Here is a 13165-nt window from a genome sequence, read left to right on the forward strand (position 1 = left end):
CTTGGAGGTACATGGTTTGCAAATTTTTTATACTGTCATTAGTTAATAATGCTAGTTACCTTCAGACTTTTGTATTTGGTTTAATGCTCATGCACAACTAGTATACCAATGCTGAAACTTGTTACCTTTACATTTTGTATTGTTAATTCTTATAGAAACCTTCCAGTGCTAGAGTTTATTGAAATCTGTTCAGTAAAACCATTGTACTGTACCCCGTAATAAACTAACTACTCTACTGTTGCACTAGCCACTGGATTAGTGTATATTTGTAGTATCCGAATGGTGTTGCATTAGTGTATGGACATAAATAAAGTGTGGCAAGCTTTCCCAGATATGATCTCAAGAAAACTACTACCTGTTTTTCTAAATACTAGACAATTGGGTACTTTAAATTGAACCGCGAAAATATCTTATATTAAGGAACAAAGCGTGTAGAGTTCACTCAAATTATCCTGGTAAAGCTAGTCACACCTTTGTTAAAATTAATGTTCATTATGTTATCGGAGGAGGTCTGTATGTTTGTCTCTAATGCCTGTCGACTACATACCTGACATCATGATGTAATGTTAAGTCATTTCCTTTTGTACAGTGTCACTGAATTGTCAAGGCGGTGATGGCATTTTATTTTAGTAGAACTGCACAAAATTTGCTTAAAAGAAGAGGAAAGGTCGGGAATGGCTCAGTTTTTCAGAAAAAACTATGTATGCCTTCCTGACATCAGCCGTTGTTGCTTTATTTATTCCTTCAAACAGGTGGTTAGAAACAGTCTTGCTACCTTTCCCCATTAAGAAATTGGAATGCTTATATTTGTGAGTCTATGCTTCAACTAGTGCCACTTTTAGAGTAATCACAATTTCAATATCTATGCAAACAGGAATGCTTGATTTTAGTGGAACTGCACAAAAAGTCCAACTGGTTCAACATTAGGAGCATTTTTTTCCAAACCTTTATATCCAATTGGTGGCACTATGAGCTGTTCATTACGAAGGTACATGGTTTGCTACTATCTTGCTACTCTTTTTGTACTGTCATTAGATAGTAATACTAGTGGTTTGCATGTGAATTTATTGGCAGGGTGGACCTACATTGGAGGTGCAGGACAGGATTCAATGATTGGATGCTCAATTTCGGTTGTATCGATTTCACCTCTTCCATCACTGCGAACATGGATATCCTTGGTCTTATGAAGAATAGGCGCTATATTTCTGCTCTGAACCAGCAAATCAATTCAGTATGAAATTGTCCAGGGCAAAACATAACTGTATCAGATTGTCCAGTGCAGAACATGACAGATGCTAAGCGGAAGAGACATATTTAAACCGAAAATACAAGGTGTGGTATATGTTTACTAGCTGCTTGATATTTGTGCAGACAGAGATGTCTGCCCGTTGCTATTTGGCAAACACACAAAGTGTCCGCAATTTTGGTTGAACTGCACAAGAGAATAGTATAGTCACTGCATGCAGTGCCATTTGAAAATAGACACAGAAAGATTGGATAGTCACTTCATGGACTGCAGAAAAGTAGTACTGTACTATTTATTGGCCAACACTAGGTGCTTCATTGCTTTGGTCTGATTATACAATGGGCATCATTTTGCCTAAGTTAAAGTTTGTATTCCGAAAATAGTCTCGTGGTGTGATTGAGAGAAGACCAAATCATATTGCAGTGGATGTTCCTCCATCATGTGTGGTTCATTCTCATGGTTCCAGCTGTTGGTGAAACCACTTACGTTTGCAAGAGGAATTGTAGACTTCACAAACAATTTTGTCAGGACCCTGATTCCAAGTCACATCGATCTAGCCAGTAACACCTCATATCACTTTGCGGCCTCACGCACGGTATCCCACGGCTGTCGCCTTACCATGGCTCGGGACCGTTTGTGCCTTTTGGCTCACGTATATGATAGTGTCGCTAGCATCCATATGACAGAGAACCCGGGCCGACATGGCTAGTCGTGAACCCAAGGCGGCACAGACCTATGGAGACAGGCATACATGAATCACATCGAGCATGTCGGTCATCAGCAAGTGATTCCAGGCTGTAGCACTGGGCTAACAGGACTCCGGGGAACCCGGGCTGTAGCAGGCTAGGCAAGTCCGGATATCACCGCGTGACAATTCCCCGAAGGGATAGACATAGGAGCGAAGTGAACCACATGCCGGCCAGTCAAGTGTCCTGAACAGTAGTGCTGGGCTAGCAGGACTCCGGTGAACCGGGCTGTAGCGGACTACTATGGCTCGAGGAACACTAGACTACATTTCCCCATAAGAAAGGCTGCCAAGGATAAACAACTAGATTGTCGGATCCCACTCATACCAAGCATTTCAATCATACACACAATATGCCCGATATGAGTACATACAACATGGCATCACAACAAAACTCTACAACTCAAGTACTTTATTTAAGGGCTCCAGGGAGCCATACATAACATGTTCATACAGATAGGGGTCACATGACCCGACACTCAAGTCATACAATCATACAAGCACATGCGGAAGCAACTAGTCTGAGTACAGACTCTAGAAAGAAAGAAGGTTTCTCGAAGCCTGTCTATCTACATAGGGCCCTCCATGGCCAGGATCACCACCTGGGTGGCTAGTCACTCGTTGACGTCAAGGTCTACATAGAACCCATCGGAGGGGGCGGTGTTGTCGTCTGAAAACAGTAATTAAGCAAACATGAGTACAAAGGTACTCAGCAAGTCTTACATCAGAACCTACTATACATGCTTATTCTCAAGAAGGTGGTGGGGTTATTGCAGCAAGCCAACTTTGACTCTTGGCTAAGCTATCCTACGGAACTTCACTAGTAAAATAGTTTTCGCACACGAGTCCACTACTCACCAACACAATACTCCACCGGGAATATTCCCTCGTCATCCTACGAGAGGGCCATCCTCGGTACTCACACTTATCTTGAGTCTTTTAGTAGTATCCATTAACTTGTCTATGAACTGTATAGGCAACCAAGTAGTCCTTTACCGCGAACGCGGCTATTCGGATAGTTTTATACCCTGCATGGGTGTACTTCTTCAAACACGCTTTCACCACTTACCGCCGTTTACACGACATATACTCGGCAACCTTCAAGCGGAAGCCCAGCGAGGGTGTCGGCCACGGCCTACCTAAACACTTAAGTCTCTAGTCCAGGTTTATCGCCTATCCAGGTTCCACCCGCAGGGAGTCCGGCCGAGGTTTCCACATACGGCCCCGAACGATGTGAATAGGGTCCCGAGACGCCAAACGGGCGCCCGGCATACCCGGCCACGGTGTATCTACCGCAACATAGCCCACCCCTAGGGTCAGCGCTACGCACGGCCGCCAACACATAACCTACAAACACCAGAAACTATTTGCAACTCCTGGACAGAGTACTAGGGTGATTAAGAAGCCGAGAGGGTCAATTAAGGATCCCAATGCATGGTAGTAGCTGAATCTTAAATCAGACATACAGATCTCAGTTCTTAGGGATGGCCGCAATGAAACAACCCACCATGTACTCCTACATGGCCTCTCATCGGTACCTTTACCAAAACATGTTCAACACATCCCTCATATTACCGACATAAGCATTTCACTCTAGCCCATCACCTAGATGAACCAGACCTGACACAACTCTAAGCATAGCAGGCATAGCAAGGTAGGAATCACATACATGGCTCAATCAACTCCTACACATGCTAGTGGGTTTCATCTAGTTACTGTGGCAATGACAGGTCATGCAGAGGATAAGGGTTCAACTACCGTAGCACACAACAGTTTGAATCGCGTTGTCTTAATGCACTAAACAAGAGCAGAAGCGAGAACATGGGTTTGTATCGGAATGATCAATGGGTTGCTTGCCTATTGTAGTGGTAGTAGGGTACTGCCCTTCAGACGGATACTCGGGGTTATCCTCGGAGGCAGAACCTACCACGAAAGACACACCGAAACATAATCAACACATGGCAATATGCAACAATATGATGCATGCTATGACATGGCAAGATGAAGGTGTCTTGGCCTAATGCAAGCTAAAACAGAAAGGGATGAACTCATTTGAGTCAAAGATTCAATTATTAGCTTATTAAACATGGCTTTATTAGTGCATTACCTCATTCTGCTTAAACAGCAAGGTTAACTTGTTTTGTCATGCATGAAACCATTACAGATGGATGGATTGAATTTTTCTGATCATTTTTCATATATAAATCTTTGCATTTGGAGCTATGGTTGATTTTCTATGATTTTTAGAAGTTTTGACTATTTTCTGGAATTTTCTATTAAAGAATAAATCCAGTAATTGAATTAATGCATCAGCACTGCGTCACTGTGACGTCAGCGATCAAAGGCGCCAGCCCAGGTCAAACCTGACTGGTGGGCCCCTTCTGTCAGTCTCTCAGCTAACTAACAGAGTTGGTTAGTGTTTAGTTAGCACTAAACTGGGTTAGTTAGGCTCTGGGCCCACATGTCAGTGAGAGAGGGTTAGTTAACGACGTCATTAACCTCTAACAGAGTGATTAGCTCTAATTTAAACTAATCTAAATTAGTTAGAAGCCGGCCCCACCTGTCAGTGCCTCAGGCGGAGGCAAACTGGGGTCAAACCCCTAGTCAGCGGGACTAATCCCGCCGGCGTTGAGTCGCCGGCGAGGCCGAGACGGCGGAGAGCTTCGGATTTGGTCCTCCGGTGACCAAATCATCGGTGGAGACGTGCTACGCGTAGCTGGGGAGCTGCCGCATCCAGTGGTGCAAGTGGTTGGACACAGGGACGCCGGAAACGACGCCGGCGAGCTCGACAGCAGCGGCCGGAGTTCGGATGGGGTTGGGTTCGACGCTACGGTGCACGGGAGAAGGAGCTGGTGGTGGCTACGGGCTCCTGGTGCTGCGCTGAGCACAACGGTGAGCTTGGCTTCGAGCCACTGTGGCTCTAGCCACGACGGCGCCATGGCCGGCGGCAGGGAGCTTTCGGGTGCGGTGGAAGTGGCGACTACAGAGGCCAAACGAGCACGGGGCTAGGGGAAGAGGAAGAGGAGCTCACAACGGGGTCGGAGAAGGGGTCAGCGAGCTCAGGGAGGTCCTGGCGGCGCCGAATTGAATGGAGACGGCTCGGGTGCCCGAGGTTGAAGACGAGGGCGAAGACGGCGTTCGGCGGCATTTGGAGTCGCGTGGGTTAGCGGAGAGGTCCAGGGCGACGAGGCGGAGCTATTGGGCTTGTTGGAGGGGCGAGGGGGTGGCTCTGGTGACGTCTACGGCGAACGGCGGCGAGGATCACGCTCGGCCATCGCGGGAGAGGGTGAGGGAGACGAGGGGGAGAGTGAGGGTGGATGAGAGGGGGACGTGGGGGTTGGCGTGGCATCCCTGGACGTCTCCATGGCGTCGGCAGAAGCAGGAGCTGGCCGGCGTGTGGCCGCGGGCGCCGGCCACGCACTCCTCGTCTTTCTGGCGGGAGGAGGACGACGACTGGCAAGGCCAGTCGGCTGGGCCGAGCCAGGTGGGCTGGGCCAGCACAGGTAAGGCCCAGGTGGGCTTCCCTCTCTCTCTTTTTTTTGACTTGTTTGTGTTTTTCTATTTAACTGCAACTGTTGGGCTTTATTAAAAATACTAAAACGTTTCCAAAAATCCTGAAAATAATTGTGGGCTCTTTTTAGAATATTTCCAACAGCAAACATTTATTTCCAGAATTATTTGAGCATTTAAATTATTTTATAGCATTTAAATGCCCAAAATCAAATACTTATGATTTAATTCAATGACCTTCTGTTGACCTAGAAAATTGTGCACCAATTTTGCCAGAGGTTCTAACCCAAGACAAAGAGGGTGAACTTTTTAGAAGGGCATTTCAGGTTCATTGAAAATAATTTTAGTAAACCCTAGTTGCTTCCAGGGGGGTGTTGGGGGTTTCTGCCTTCCCCATTTCAAACTTAAAAGGAAATTAAACATGATGCACACTCTAATGCTTGAACTAGCTAGGGTGTGACAACTCACCCCCACTCAAAAGAATCTCGTCCCGAGATTTAGGATCCTCTGGGAAGAAGGTGGGGTACTCGAGTCGAAGACGATCCTCCCTTTCCCAAGTGGCTTCTTTCTCGGAATGGTGTGACCATTGAACCTTAAGAAACTTGATATTACGACGTCGAGTGGTACGCTCGGCTTGATCAAGGATACGAACGGGATATTCCCGGTATGAGAGGTTATCTTGTAGATCAAGCATTTCATGGTCCACTCCACGGATAGGATCCGCGTAGCAACGCCTGAGTTGAGAAACGTGGAAGACATCGTGAACTCTGGAAAGATGCAAAGGTAGTTCCAATTGGTAGGCAACTTCTCCTCATTTGGCAAGAATGCAAAAGGGTCCAATGTAACGAGGAGCCAATTTTCCTTTGATACCGAAACGATGGGTTCCCTTTAACGGAGTAACCCGAAGGTAAGCCTTCTCGTCGACTTCATAAGTCATAGGCTTATGTTTACGATCATATTGACTCTTTTGACGAGATTGGGCTGTTTTCAATTTCTCACGAATAACGCGAACCTGCCCTTCTGCTTCCTGAATCATATCTGGGCCAAAGAGTTGTCTTTCCCCGGTTTCTGACCAGTTAAGAGGCGTTCGACATTTTCGTCCATAGAGAACTTTGAAAGGAGCCTTGCCCAAGCTGGCTTGATAACTATTGTTATAAGCAAACTCCGCGAATGGAAGGCATTTCTCCCAACTCATTCCGAATGAGATGACAGAAGCTCGGAGCATATCTTCCAGAATTTGATTGACTCGCTCTACTTGACCACTTGATTAAGGATGGAAGGCGGTACTAAAAGAGAGACGAGTTCCCATAGCATTTTGGAAACTTTCCCAAAATCGAGAGGTGAAGAGACTCCCACGGTCTGAGTTAATTTCCAATGGAACACCATGAAGAGACACTATTCGGGAGATGTATAAATCGGCTAGCTGGCTAGCGGTGATACTCTCACGAACAGGTAGGAAATGGGCTACTTTGGAAAGACGGTCGATCACGACGAAGATGGCATTATTCCCTCTCTTGGTCCTGGGAAACCCAGTGATGAAATCCATACTGATTTTATCCCATTTCCACTTGGGAATAGCCAAAGGTTGAAGGGTGCCAGCAGGCCGTTGGTGCTCTGCTTTAACACGACGACAGACGTCGCAGCTAGCAATGTATTGAGCGATTTCTCTTTTCATCCTAGTCCACCAAAACCTCTGGCGTAGGTATTGATACATTTTAGTACTACCGGGATGAATGGTGAGAGGGGATTCATGAGCTTCCTTAAGGATCAACTGGCACAGATGTTGTTTCTTGGGAACCACCAAACGGTTCTCGAAGAAGACAACACCTCGCTCATCCATGGAGAAACATTTAGCAACTCCGCTAGCGATGTTTTCCTTAATTCGGGATATGCCCTTATCATACCGCTGGGCGGTTATGATTTGATCCATAAGGTTAGGTTTCGCTACCAGGGTGGATAGAAAACCTCGAGGAACAATGTGAAGATTAAGCTTACAAAATTCCTCATGGAGAAGTGGTTGACTTTGTTGTAACATCAGGTTATTACAATAGGACTTACGACTTAGCGCATCAGCCATGACATTGGCTTTGCCCGGGGTGTAAGTTATTCCTAAGTCGTAATCCGAGATCAACTCGACCCAACGTCTTTGCCTGAGATTCAAATCTGGTTGGGTGAAGATATATTTCAAACTTTGGTGATCGGTGAAGATCTTGCAACGATTACCGAGAAGGTAATGTCGCCAAGTTTTAAGTGCATGGACTACAACTGCAAGCTCTAGATCATGTGTGGGATAATTTTCCTCATGTGGGTGTAATTGCCGTGAAGCATAGGCAATTACCTAATGATCTTGCATGAGTATGCAACCTAGTCCTTGTCGCGAGGCGTCGCAATAGATAATAAAGTCCTTGGAGAAATCTGGTGGTACCAGTACGGGAGCAGATGTCAGGCGTCTTTTCAGTTCCTGAAAACTGAACTCGCACTGTGGGGTCCACTCGAACTTTTTATCTTTCTTGAGGAGTTTAGTTAGAGGTTTAGCAACCTTGGAGAAATTCTCGACGAAGCGGCGGCAACAGCCCGCTAAGCCAAGGAAGCTCCGAACTTGCTTGACCGTCTCAGGTGGAGTCCATTCAAGGATGGCTTGAACTCGCTCGGGATTGACAGCAATACCCTTACCAGAGATTACATGGCATAGATAGGTCACTTCTGGCAACCAAAATTCACACTTGGAGAATTTGGCATAAAGGTGATGCTCTCGAAGTTTCATCAATACCAGCCTTAGATGTTTGGCATGTTCCTCTTCGTTCTTGGAGTAGATGAATATGTCATCGAGGTATACTACAACGAATTTATCCAAATACTCCATGAAGACCGAGTTCATTAACCGAGAGAAGGTGGCTGGGGCATTGGTTAAACCGAAAGACATAACGGTGTACTCGTATTGGCCATAACGAGTAACAAAGGCTGTTTTGGGAATGTCCCCGTTTCTGATTTTGATTTGATGGTAGCCCAACCTCAAATCCATCTTGGAAAAGACTGAGGATCCAGCGAGCTGATCATACAGATCGTTGATCCTGGGAAGCGGATATTTGTTCTTGATGGTGACCAAATTGACAGGTCGGTAATCCACAACCATTCGATCCGTTCCATCCTTCTTCTTGACAAAGAGGATGGGGCAAGCCCAAGGAGAGGAACTAGGACGGATGAAACCCTTTTTCAAGGACTCATCGAGTTGGTTCTTAAGCTCGGCTAGTTCTAAGGGTGCCATCTTGTAGGGTCTTCTAGAAATTGGAACGGTTCCTGGAACAAGGTCTATCAAAAACTCGACATCCCTGTCAGGTGGAACACCTGGCAGTTCTTCTGCAAAGACATCCGGAAAGTCTCGGACTACCGGAACATCCTCAAGGTCTGGAAGGGGGTTGGCATTTAGGGAGTAAAGCTGGCGCTTGGCCACTCGAGTTAAGACATTGACTGTCTTGCCCGATGGGTGAGTAAGTTGAACGGTTCTAGTGGCACAATCAATCTTAGCATAATGAGCTGACATCCAGTCCATACCTAAGATGATGTTTATGTCCGAGGACTTGAGAGCTATTAAGGATGAAAGGAAGAAAAGTCTATCGACAAGAATTTCATTCCCATGGCTTACTCTAGAAGTTTGCCATCTAGAGCCAGGAGTTTGAATTTCCATGGTAGAGGGCATGTCACAGAATGTCGTGTTGTGCAATCGAGCATAGCTCTCGGATATGAATGAATGAGATGCTCCAGTATCGAAAAGAACAGATGCCGGATGGAAGTTAACAAGGAGCGTACCAAGGACGACGTTGGGATCCTCATGAGCCTCCTCGGCTGAAACATAGTTGACATGGCCACGGGCAGTGGTGACCGGCTTGGCGTAGAATGTCTTTCCCGCGGGCTTACCACGGCCAACGGACTTTCCAGTTTGAGTGGGGTTATTGTTCTGGGGACACTCTCGACTATAGTGACCCGGCTCTTCACACTTAAAGCATGTCACCACATTGGGGCGTGGAGCAGCATTAGCAGCGGGGCCACCATAGGGCTTGGGCGGTGCAAATTGCTGGTTGATACAAGGCGCCTCAAAGGATGGCCTCGGGATGAACCTGGGTGGCAGTGCCGTGCTTGGAATCCACACCCGGCGCTTCTGAGCTCCAGAGCCGGATGAAGAGCCAAAATCACGGGAGTGCTTGCGTGAAGCGTCATAATCAGTCTGGCATGTCTCAGCACTGATGGCTTTATTGACCAACTTCTGAAAGGAGGTGCACTCGTGCAGACGAAGATCGCGGCGAAGCTCAGGGCTAAGTCCCTTGCGGAACCTTGCCTGCTTCTTAGCGTCAGTAGATACCTCTTCAGGGGCATAGCGTGCCAGATTCCCAAATTCACGACTATATGCATCCACAGTCAGTCTTCCTTGGGTGAAATTGCAGAACTCCTCCCTCTTGCGATCCATGAGACCTTCCGGAATGTGATGCTCATGGAAAACCTCACTGAATTCAGCCCAAGTAGTAATTTGGCCGACCGGGCGCATAGCTTCAAAATTCTCCCACCAGTGGCTAGCAGGGCCTTCGAGGTGGTAGGCAGCGTAAGTAACCTTGTCGGCTTCGGCTACGTTGGCAGAACGTAGCTTGTGGGTGATGCTGCGAAGCCAGTCATCCGCGTCGAGGGGCTTGACGGAATGGTTAAACTTTGGTGGGTACAGCTTGATAAAGTCATTGATTGACACCAAGTCATTTCGTGGGTGGCGTGCAGTGTTCTGCTCAATCCGCTCCAGCAGGCGGTTAGTCTCACGCTTGTTTCTTTCTGCCTCCAGCATCACTTCGGCCAAAGAAGGCGGGTGAGCCAGATTTTCACCCCTAGCTGCACTGGCTTCCCCCTGCTCCGAGGCAGCAGGGTTGCTGCGGGTGTTGACCATCCTAGGAGAAAACAAGACAACGGTTTAGACAATGATGGCTCAAACTTAGCAAGGAAGTGCAGAATGTAATGGATAACACGGAATGCAGAGATGTTCATCCGTATGTCATGGTAATATAAAACTGCCATATATATACCAACGGTCATACACATCATACATAGTTTAGTACAAGCCCAGGCTACAGTACAACTATGATGAAAGACGTTACATCTCATCAGAGGCATCCCAAGCTCCTATACATTATTTGTCTACACCTCCGGAATTGATTACACACAAAGTCATATTCCACAAGTCACGCAGGACAGTGGAGATACAACTACTACAATACTAGTGGTACTACTACTAACTCAGACAGCTCCGTAGTAGTACTCATAGAAGTCACCTCCATAGCCTGGAAGTTCAACGTGACCATCCGGGAATAGACGGTCCTGAGGAGCCTGTGGACCATAGGGGCTAGGATGAGGTCTTGGACCAACAAACGGTGGCCTGCGGGGACCACGGGATGGGGTGATGCCTCCCACATCACGCCAATCCACCATGTCTGGCAAAGCAGATCTCACAGGGTACAGATCCCTTGTATCCATACATCCAGCTTGCACCGCAGGTGCAAACCGAGTCAATGTAGCCCAATGATCAGCACGGGTATTGAAAAGCTCCAGCCTCAAGGCCCGATTCTCTCGGTCCTTATCTTCGAGCATCTCGGCAGTGGTACGAGTTAATGAGTCCTCCTGAGTGGAGTCAGCATAGATAGCCTGAAGATACCCTTGCGCTCCCAGAAGTGAAGCTGGCATGTAACGGAAGTCGGTGTTCCGAAGCAGGCCAGTCCGGACTCGCATGATGGTCATCACGGAATAGGCAGCATCCTGCACAGCCATCTCAACAGTAACCCCGAGTCCATAGGAACAGTGAAGGGGCTCGGTAGATCTAGGATAAGAAGGAAATATCTTGACGGTGCAGAAATATTGGCTTTGATTAAAGTCTCGGAATTGCTCTTCGACGGTGTATTCGGGATACCAACGGTAACCCATCTCGATCATTACCCGGACTAACATAGCAGTATGACCGGGCATGTCGAGGCACCGGGTCAGGCGAACCACTTGGTTTTGAACACGGTTGGCCATCTGAAAGCACAACCACAATGCAAAGACATCAGAATTTCTAGGGAAAATTGGAAAGCATAACAGCTGTAAATGCTCAAAAAAAGATTTGAGACATCCACAACAGTTCGCAATACCACTCAACAACATCATATCAAGGTTCTGATCCAATTAGCAACACACTAAAATAGTAGAAACTGAAGTGGGGCTTGTAACAACAATCCTATAAGCTACTACGGATTAGTAACACGTGAACCTGATAGAAGAAGAGAGCCTAGTCCTTAACCCACGTTGAATGAGAGGAGAATGACCCAGATCAGAGGCATAGGGTAAAGGAGTAAAAGAGCCTTACGTTCCCTCCCACAATCAATTCCCCTACATATAACTAAAGCATTTCTAGACTCGACATCGACCAGTTTGGCTCAACGAACCTACAGGCAGTCTGGCTCTGATACCAACGTTGTCAGGACCCCGATTCCAAGTCACATCGATCTAGCCAGTAACACCTCATATCACTTTGCGGCCTCACGCACGGTATCCCACGGGTGTCGCCTTACCATGGCCTGGGACCGTTTGCGCCTTTTGGCTCACGTATATGATAGTGTCACTAGCATCAATATGACAGAGAACCCAGGCCGACATGGCTAGTCGTGAACCCAAGGCGGCACAGACCTATGGAGACAGGCATACATGAATCACATCGAGCATGTCGGTCATCAGCGAGTGATTCCGGGCTGTAGCACTAGGCTAACAGGACTCCGGGGAACCCAGGCTATAGCAGGCTAGGCAGGACTCCGGATATCACCGCGTGACATTTCCCTGAAGGGACAGACATAGGAGCGAAGTGAACCACATGCCGGCCAGTCAAGTGTCCTGAACAGTAGTGCTGGGCTAGCAAGACTCCGGTGAACCGGGCTGTAGCGGACTACTATGGCTCGAGGAACACTAGACTACATTTCCCCATAAGAAAGGCTGCCAAGGATAAACAACTAGATTGTCGGATCCCACTCATACCAAGCATTTCAATCATACACACAATATGCCCGATATGAGTACATACAACATGGCATCACAACAAAACTCTACAACTCAAGTACTTTATTTAAGGGCTCCAGGGAGCCATACATAACATGTTCATACAGATAGGGGTCACATGACCCGACACTCAAGTCATACAATCATACAAGCACATGCGGAAGCAACTAGTCTGAGTACAGACTCTAGAAAGAAAGAAGGTTTCTCGAAGCCTGTCTATCTACATAGGGCCCTCCATGGCCAGGATCACCACCTGGGTGGCTAGTCACTCGTTGACGTCAAGGTCTACATAGAACCCATCGGAGGGGGCGGTGTTGTCGTCTGAAAACAGTAATTAAGCAAACATGAGTACAAAGGTACTCAGCAAGTCTTACATCAGAACCTACTATACATGCTTATTCTCAAGAAGGTGGTGGGGTTATTGCAGCAAGCCAGCTTTGACTCTTGGCTAAGCTATCCTACGGAACTTCACTAGTAAAATAGTTTTCGCACACGAGTCCACTACTCACCAACACAATACTCCACCGGGAATATTCCCTCGTCATCCTACGAGAGGGCCATCCTCGGTACTCACACTTATCTTGAGTCTTTTAGTAGTATCCATTAAC

Source organism: Triticum urartu, chromosome 7A (genome assembly GCF_056163025.1).
Source record: "Triticum urartu cultivar PI428250 chromosome 7A, HENAU_Tu73, whole genome shotgun sequence".
Lineage (NCBI taxonomy): Eukaryota > Viridiplantae > Streptophyta > Magnoliopsida > Poales > Poaceae > Triticum > Triticum urartu.